The sequence below is a fragment of the Arachis ipaensis genome, chromosome B03 (genome assembly GCF_000816755.2).
Source record: "Arachis ipaensis cultivar K30076 chromosome B03, Araip1.1, whole genome shotgun sequence".
Classification (NCBI taxonomy): domain Eukaryota; kingdom Viridiplantae; phylum Streptophyta; class Magnoliopsida; order Fabales; family Fabaceae; genus Arachis; species Arachis ipaensis.
In genome coordinates, this window is record NC_029787.2 from 129,494,913 (window position 1) to 129,504,637 (window position 9,725).

The window sequence follows — 9,725 nt, forward strand, 5'->3', positions numbered from 1 at the left end:
TTAAAATATTAATTATCTAACATTTTTCTTAAATTAATCTAATTTTCATACCTTATAATATTAACTTATTTGCATGCTAAATTCGTATTAGTAATTTAAAAGTTTGAAGAATCTGTAGACGATCTGTTTGATTAGTTGTTGAAATTTTATTCTATTTTAACTTTTGTACCGTATATGGTCACAATAAATTTGATTTGTTAGAGTAATAATAAGTAGTTAGGAGTTAGTAGTAGTTAATAGTAGCTGATTTTTTTTATGAGGAGTGCTACACATACAGGTCATTTGGTTTACAAGTCATACAAGTTGGAAGAAACTTAACAAAAAACACGCCGACTCATATACGATTTCCATGGCGTACTTCGCGTTCCTCCTTCTCCTCCTCCTCTTCCTTCTTCTTCTTCTCCTTCTTCTTCTCTTACTCTTCTTCTTCTTCCTCCATGAAAACGAGTTTCTTGTCAAATTTGATCTCCTTCGTGCGTTCTCTCTTTGCCTTTTTATTCGTTGTTTTATCTGCGTTTATCACTGGTAATCTTGCTTCGTTTTTTTTTTCGATTTTCATAGTTTCAGAAATCAAGCTTTGAGATCGTTTTGAAGATAATGAAAATTCAGAAATACACCCAAACGATTACAGAAATACACCCAAACGGTTACAGGAATACACCCAAAGGATTACAAAAATACACCCAAAGGATTACGAAAATACACCCAAAGGATTTAAGAAATACACCCAAAATTTGTTGAAGTGCACCTTATGCATAATTCAGAACTCTTTCTCTTTCTCCTCCTCATCTTCTGCTGCTTCTTCTTCTTCAAAAACGATTTCAGAGCTTGATGTCAAAAAATAATGGAAATCGAGAATAACGAAGAAAGAAAACAGAGAGAAAAGCACGTAAATGAAGAAGGAGAAAGAGAAGGCAAGAAACGAAAGAAAAGAAGAAGAAGAGAAAGAGGAAGAAGAACGTGCAGCAAGAAGAAGAAGAAGGTGCAAAAGATGAGGAGGAAGAAGATGAAAAACGTGCAGTCAAGAAGAACGAGGAGAAACACGACGATGAAGATGAAACACTTCAAAAACGAAGAAGAAAAAGAAGAAATAAATGACTTGTATGACTTGTATGAAAAAACACTTGTATGTGGAGAATTTCTCTTTTTTTATATTGAACTATTATTGGTGATTTCATTGATGTTATGATGATTTGGTGTAATACTTGATGTGGAGATATTAAAAATAAGAAAAAATTGTGAATAATAATTTTAAAAAAGACAAAAAAATTGAAAAAAAGTAACTATAAATCATGAGTCATAGGACAAAATCTGAAAAAGATAATTAGAAATTGTGAGTCATAATTTCAATTTTTAATTTAAAAAAATTTGTAATTTATAAAAATAGTAAGTGACAAACCATAATTTTATGGTTTATTTTGTATTGAATTTGGTGGATTTTATCAACTTTTTTTATATTTATTCATTAAAATAGCATGGTTTTGTAATTCTTCTTAATTTGTGCTTAATAATTGAAAACATGTTTTTTAAGCTTTTAAAGTGCTAAATTTAATTCACTTTTCTCCCATTTGATACCTTGATATGTTTGTTTTAGTGATTTAAGGTTTTGAAGGCAATAATGGCCTGAAAGAAATGGAAAAAAAAGTATGCAAAGTGGAGAGCTCATGAAGAAATGAGGATTTGCAAAATTCATGGCGACGCGTGTACGTTGTAACACCCTACCACACTAAGCTTTACGCTTAAGCTGTAAAACAGAGGTGGTGTGGTATTACGACCTCTAAAATAAAATGAGTACATATAATAGCAGAAGAATTATAATATGTTAGGAGTCTTGAAGAAAAGAGGAAACAAAAATCGCGAAATAAAAGTGCAACGCTCAAGGTACGAGTTAACTTACGTGCTAAGAAAATCATAATTATTAAACATAAGATAACAGAAGTAGGAATAGAGTGCCAAAGAAACAAAATAACAAGCTCCTAACTCAGCCTGTGAAGTCAAAACTGGCCGGAGAATATTTACACATATATACATACATATCCCAAAATCCAAAAGTACATATACACAATCTTGCCTCTCCATAAACCTCTAGGAGGATCAAAAGAACAAGTTATGCGGAGAGAAAACCAAGTACATATATACACATCATAGCATAACAAAATAACCCTGTAACCACTCCGCTTTAAAGGTCCAGACGCCTAACGAGATGCCTCTCGACCTGCATCTGAAAAACAACAACATAGTATGGAATAAGAACCAGAGGTTCTCAGTATGGTAAAGGTGCCACACACATAATATATAAGGTCTTGGGAATGCCAGAGGCAATCCTAGAACGCCGACACTTAGATTATAGAGCATAAAATATTAAACAGAAGCCATAAAAGGTGTTTTTCTAAAAATATTTAATCCTAACTTAACTTAACCTTAAATCTAAGTCCCATACTGCCATTCCTCCGTACCTCCAACTCCTTCATGCATTTTCACAGACAAATAGACAGATAAGGCAAACACAAAAAGGTTACAGTTATTATAGGTAACAAATATACATTTAGCATGGCAAGTACATATAGGCATACCCAATTAAAGCACAAGCAAGTAATTCAAGTAATATGTATATGATGCATGCCTGTCCTATGGCTGATGAGGCTCATCTGTCGGTTATCCAGCCAACCCGACAAGTCTGAATTGTCCTTAGACTGTCCCCCGACGTGCATCTCCAAGAGTCTATGCATAGCTTTTTCTCAAATAATCAATATTGCTCAATGGGGGTAACATTCTCGGGAATTTATATAGTGTCCGGTCACACTTACGTCGTAGGGTCAACAGAGTATCGAGTTTTCAACCTGGTACACGTGGTGGCAAGCCACGGCACTTGATCAAGGGAATCTCGTATCTCAGATTATTCAAATTCATAAGCCATATAAATAATTCAATTATAATTCATCAACATCCACATCATTCTCAATCGCATCTCATTCATCATTATACGTGAATCATATTCAATCCTTATCCTTCATTATCATACGTCCCATTCTGTCCATCAATAGTTCCAATTCAAAACATAATTCATTCTTTTCTAAACGAATCAAACTTAAAACATGCTCATTTTCTTAATAACTCTAAATCAAACCATATAACCTTTGAATATAAATCTTTTTAAATAATCATATAAACAAAATCTCTAATTTTTATAAAATTTCGGTAGCATCTCCTCTAAAACTCGGACTTTGCCACCCTTTTCGGGTCCAAACCTGCTTTCTTTTCAATTCAACATACCCTTCCTCATCATCATAACAGTCACCATAATAAATCTACCTTAGATCAACAATTATACTCATACAATATTCAAATCCAACAACCAAAATTCAACTAAGGATCATAGTTCACTAATCCTAGGATTCTAACACAAAATACCTCGTTATCACAACAACCTCCACAATAGTTATACCTCAAATCAATAATTCACCAAATCATTAGTTAATCAACAAGCACCAAACCAACCATGTTCATCAACAATAACATTCAACCATAATTCTCTCCAAATTAACATAACAACATTCACCATCCAAAATTAATAACTAATTATCCAATAAACTTCAACCAAATATATTCATCGACAAATTACTAAACATTAAACATACACCTGCATTCCAACTTATCCTATGGTCATCTAGCCTAAGTTTTTACAGAACATTATATATTAAATGCAAGAAACCTAAATCATACCTTGGCCAATTTCCACGTAATGACCAAAACTATTTATTCAAAACCAAGGTAGCCCCTCAAAACTCAACTAATCCGCTTCCTCCAAGTTTCAGTATTCACATTTTCAAGCTCCAATTATTTATTCACAACCTAATACACATTCATAACACATATATATCCAATTTAATACTCAAAGCTCAAATTCAATGAAAATAAAATAGAATTATCGTATCTTCACCTTACCCAAGCTTCACATAAGCAAGAGTGAACGTTTTTCTCAAGCTAATTGGATCCTAAAACATCAGAAATCAAAGAAATTCAACCTTCCCATTAAAATTCGAAAATTTGGGGAAAAGAGGGCTTAGAGTGATTAAACAAGTTACCAGTAAAATTGTTTCAGTAGAAATGTAGAGCTCGACGTGATGGACGCGTGGCCACAAACGGTGCAGCAATCGGAGCTCGGACGGAGAAGTTATGGGATTTGGAAAGTAACATAAGGGTTTCGGTGAAGTTTTCGTTCTTCCCTCCCCTGGAAGCTGAAAGCTTCGTTTCTGTTGGAATGAAGGGGACGAAGGGCTTGGGTTCACTTAAAAGGGCTGGTCCGGTTGGACCGACAGTCTGGTTTGGATCCGGTTCAACTGGTTCGGTCCTTTCGGTCTAATTTTGGACCGTTTTCTTTGAAATTAGTGTCAAAATTCTTGTTTCGATGAGCTCTACCCTAAAGTAATATAATATTCACATTTCTAATCCTCCTTATTAAAAACTAATTTATTGACTAATTATCTACTAATTTAACCGGGGTTTACATACGTGGCCCACGCGTGCGCGTATGAAGAAAATCTGCCAGGTGACGCGTATATGTGGCCCATACGTACGCGTGACAGGCAGCACTTGACCAACTTAAAATGAATACGTTGGGGGCAATTTCTGAGCCATCCATCCCCAAATCCAACTCATTTCTGAAGCTATTAGAGGCCAAATTCAAGGAAGATCAAGGGAAGAGCAATTAGGAGTAGAATAGGAACATGCTTTACGTTATATTCTAGAGAGAGAAGCTCTCTCTTCTCTCTAGAATTAGGTTAGATTAGGATAGGTTCCTCTTAGATTTAGATTTAATTCTTGTTTTCATTTACATTTTCTTGCAATTTATTGTTTTTACACCTTTATTCTTTAATTTTACTTATTATTTCTTCTATTTTGTTGTTTTTATGTTTATGAACTCTTTGTTAATTTTAATTTTTATTAATGCAATTTGATGTTTCTTTGTTTATTGTTGTTTAATCTAGTTGTTATTATTATTTTCTTACATTGGGTAGTTGTAGATTTTATATTTCTTGTTAATTTACTATGCTTTCCTTTTATGCCTTCCAAGTATTTGATAAAATGCTTGGTTAGATTTTAGAGTAGATTTTTGTGTTCTTGACTTGGGTTGGTAACTTGGGTAACTTTGAGTTACTAATGTCCAAGTGATTGATAATTTGTTTCTATTGACTCTAGTTGTTACTAAATTACTTAGTGAGTGGCTAGGACTTATGGACTAGGATCAATTAAGCTCACTTGACTTTCCTCTAATTTTGGGAATGACAAAGTGGGAATGATCCTTGTAATTATCATGTTGTGGTTAGTGACAAGGATAATGAACCTTAACCATTAACCCTTGTCAAGACTTTTTTACCATTTGAGTTTTCTTTATTTTCTTGCAATTTATATTTCTTGTTTATCAAACCCAAAACCCCAAAATATACCCCATAACCAATAATATGCACACTTCTCTACAATTTCTTGAGAGACGACCCGAAATTTAAATACTCTTGGTTTTTATTGGGTTTGGCTTAAGTGACAAACAAATTAAATTTTGGTTGAGGGTTGTTTGTCGGTTTAGATCTATACTATCAACGGAATTATTTTGTGAAAATTCTTAACCGACATTAACCCTACATTAAGTTTTTGGCACCGTTGTCAGAGAATTGCAAATGTGTGCCTTGTTATTGGTTATTGTATATATACTAATATTGTGAATAGCTTGATTTTTGGTTTGTTTGCTAGTTTTTGCTAGTTTTATGATTTGATTTTCTTTGTTTCTTATTAGTTTTAACCTTACATCAATAAGTCACGAATTTTTAGATACAAATTGATATCCACGATTTGTATTACTTGACTCACTGTCATCACACTTGCAGAATATATCAGTTTATACTCATATTAGTGTATTACACAACTTCGCCTATCATATGAAAAATAATTAGCAGTTAATTACTCAGAAGATTAATATTTATGAGATTAATTTATAATATATCTATATATAACTTAGCTCTTGTGTTAGTTTGTAATATCTCGATATAAAGCTTAGCTCTTGTATCATGCAACTTCAATATATACAATCTACTTCCTTAATCCCCTTTCTTGAGTTCTAACATGGTACCAGGGTCATGGTATCTTCTTTGAAGAGCTCAAGTTATTTTCTCTTTTCTAGTGAAATATCAATTTTTTCTTCACCATCGAATCCTTTTTTGCTTCACCTCCTTTTCCTTCTCTTTTGCTACTGTATTGATGTTTTCTCACCACAAAGTCTAGCCCTTCCTCTTCATTGTATCGTCCCGAGTTGAACGAGCCAAACTTCATCCTCCTTCCTTTCACCCGAGTTTTTTTCCCTCTTTCCGATGTTATTATGCATAACCAACTCCACCATTGTATTCGTCTCTCTGTTGCGAGTGCAACAAATCAAACCTTGTCGCCGTCAGCCAAGTCACGCGTTGTCACATGCCGTCACAAGTTCCTATCTACCTCCATTGATTGGTTTTAGCTGAGACTTTTTCCGACTTGTTCTTTCATGTTTTGACACTGTATTTGAGTCACCATCCTTGATATGGTCTTCATCTTACCATGCCAAGTTCAACCAACAAAGTCCTACCACCATTGGCCGCCGGATGTGCCTCCACGCACTGGTCAATGTCCCGCGGCCCATCAATCATCCTCAATTTTTCATATTCAATCTGGACTGCTCGTTTCGAATGCTAAGATCAATAGTCCAGATACAATCCATCCTCTTGATTCGGTTGACCACACCCAACCCGTTCAACGGCTTGCGCATTCACCCGACCCAATTTTGCGTTGACCCATGCGTTGACTAGGGCACATCAGTATGATGACGTGGCTCTCTCCTCCATTACGATGCTACCACGTGTCAAGTGATACTGACGTGGCAATGCTACTTTACTGTTGACGCGATGCCTTTTGTAGGACCTCTCCTAAGGTTTTTTGGTGTTCTCTTTTTTATTTTGTCTTTTGTTTTTGCGATTTCTGCTTCGATCTTGTTGTTTTCACATTTTTAAGTTTGTCATCTCTTCGACCTTTTTCCGATAGTTTTCCATCTCTACAACTGTTTTTCATCTTTTCTGTAGTTCATTACTCTTTTGGCAGGTTCGTTTGTGCTTCTTTCTAGTAGTTTAGTCTACGTTTTTTGTTTCGACAGTTCTGTTTATGCTCCTCTGACGGTTCTATTTGTACTCTTCTAGTAGTTTTATTTGTATTTTCTTCCAACAGTTTTATCTGCGCTTCTTTCTACCAGTTTTGTCTGCACTCAGTTTTGTTTGTTTTCTGCAGTTTTTCTTTATGTCATTGTTTTAAATAAATTTCTAGTTCAAGTTACCACTTGAGTTTGAAGAAGAATATTAGAGTAATAATAAGTAGTTGGTAGTGGTTAATAGTTAGTAGATAAATATTTATGAAGTTAGTTTGTAATATTTCTATATATAACTTAGCTCTTGTATCATGTAATATGCAATTTCAATTCATGCGCTAACTTCTTGTGACCCTTTGATTATGTTAAAATTGAAGAGAGGAGATTAAAAAAATGGCGAGTGCTATGGTGTAGAACAAATATTTTTTTTACACATGTAGATGCCACTTGTCGTGATATGAGAGTGGTATGATGTTATGTATGAGACATGATGGGAGACAATCATTAGAACTACAAGACCCAATACAATCTAGAATAACAGTGTTGCAGGTAATGATATCGTTTTACTTTAGTGCTAACAGACATTATCAATAGATAGTTAGTATAATAATTAAAGAGAGATTATGATTTGCTAAATTTTTGGAAGAGGATTAACTAATATTTTTTTAAAATGTTATTATGTTTTGAGCTTAGACTTTTATTACAATAAACACAAGTAGTGATTTAGCCTATTAAAAAAATTAGGGGAAGTCATCTAACAAAAAAAGAAAAAAAAAAACTAGGAATGATCTCTCTACTGATACGAGGGTCATGATCATTTTATTCAAATTTCACTTTAGGCTCAATTCAATTCTAAACAATGTATTTAGATTTTCTATTTTAAAAAATAGAATTTCAAATTCAAAATTATTATTTTGCAATTTGTCACAAATAATAATGATCATGATTATTAATAAATTATTAATTGAGTAATAAAATTTATCATTATCATTACTAATAATAATGATAAGCATAATCATAATTATAATCGTCATTTATATTAGAAATGATAATGATAAATTTTATTACTCAATTAATAATTTATTGTTCTATTTTGCACCTTTCTTAATTTTACATAATATAAAATATATTTGAACAAATCTATAATATCTCCAAAATAAAATTATTATTCATGTCTATCATTAAATATGACCAATATAATGTTTATCCCAATTAACTAATCCAATTACAATTTAATCATATCGATTAGAAAAAAATTTACACCATAAACTATCTACATATTATTAACAAATATATAATCAAACACAAAGCAAAACCCTAACAACACAATCTCAATTTTCAACCACGAAGACATATCTCATTAAGTTAACCTCTTACTTCTCTTCTATTAAAAAAATCATCATCAGACACTATAAACATTATCAAATGCCTTCAACTAATAGTTTTGCAAGTTCATGATAACTAAAGAATTGTTAATCACTTGCCCTTAATATATTTAAATTTCTCGTCATCTTACTTGTTGTCAGGGATGTTCACGGATACAGGTAATCCAGTTATCCATTTAAAATTAATCCAATTCGATTATATTATTTGTAAATTTAATGGGTAGTCGGATGCAATCGACTCAGATCCAATTAAATCCGACCTTAATTGGTTAGGGTATTAGTTTTAGATTTTTAGGATTGCAGACAGTTAATTAGTTTAATATTAATTAAAAAATAAAATCTAATAATATATGCATTTTTATTTATTAATTCAAAATTATTCTAAATTATGATAGTTATTTAAGTTTAAATTGATAATGTATTATTATTATTACATATTTGTAGTATTTAGAATATTTTTTAATTTTGTTTCAAATTTTTTATAAATTTTATTTTTAAATGAGTATCCAATTATCCGAACTAATCTAACCCAAATCCATTAAACTTTAATAGGTTATATTCTCCAACTCGACAAGTTAAAGACTAATCCATTACGGATCTGAACTCCATTTAAGGGTTTACCGCTGGCCAATAGGTTACTACATGCACAAAGTAAGATTTGAATTCCCGACATTTACTTAAACAAATGAATGAACTAACCATCCGACCAACTCAAGTTGGTTTACTAGTCTTCGTTTTATTTGTTTACATATAACCCTATTCATTAACTTCTGGCCCACCCAAAAAAGAATATGTAATCAACTTCTTCACCACTTATAAGGCCCAACCCTATATTCCACTTCCTATGTCCGTGTATGTCCGCTCTATGACACAAATTTTCAACTTCCTCGACATTTGGATGTTTAACTCACATTGGTACTAATATATATGAAACTTGGCCTACAAAGTAAAAAATCCAACCATTAATTATAGACTCATTATATTAAAAGATAAGTATTATTTTGGTCCCTAACATTGAGAGTCAGAATTGAAATCGTTTTTGGTGTAATTTTGGATTTAAAATCATCCTTAATGCTACCTTTCATTTTAAAATCGTCATTTCTAATATATTTTTTGTAAATGACAAAACTACCCTTTTTTATAAATAGTTTTTTTAAATAAAAATATATAAAATTAAA

At 32.3% G+C, this 9,725-nt stretch overlaps 2 long non-coding RNA genes across 2 annotated transcripts; both read right to left on the minus strand.

Annotated features, from left to right (window-relative positions):
• LOC110269844 lies at window positions 2,101-3,781 on the minus strand. The gene is made up of 2 exons (XR_002358600.1): window positions 3,724-3,781; window positions 2,101-2,221 (listed from the first exon to the last, which is right to left on the minus strand). It is a non-coding gene; the product is annotated as an uncharacterized LOC110269844 (long non-coding RNA).
• On the minus strand, window positions 3,262-3,502 carry LOC110269845. The gene is made up of 2 exons (XR_002358601.1): window positions 3,446-3,502; window positions 3,262-3,411 (listed from the first exon to the last, which is right to left on the minus strand). It is a non-coding gene; the product is annotated as an uncharacterized LOC110269845 (long non-coding RNA).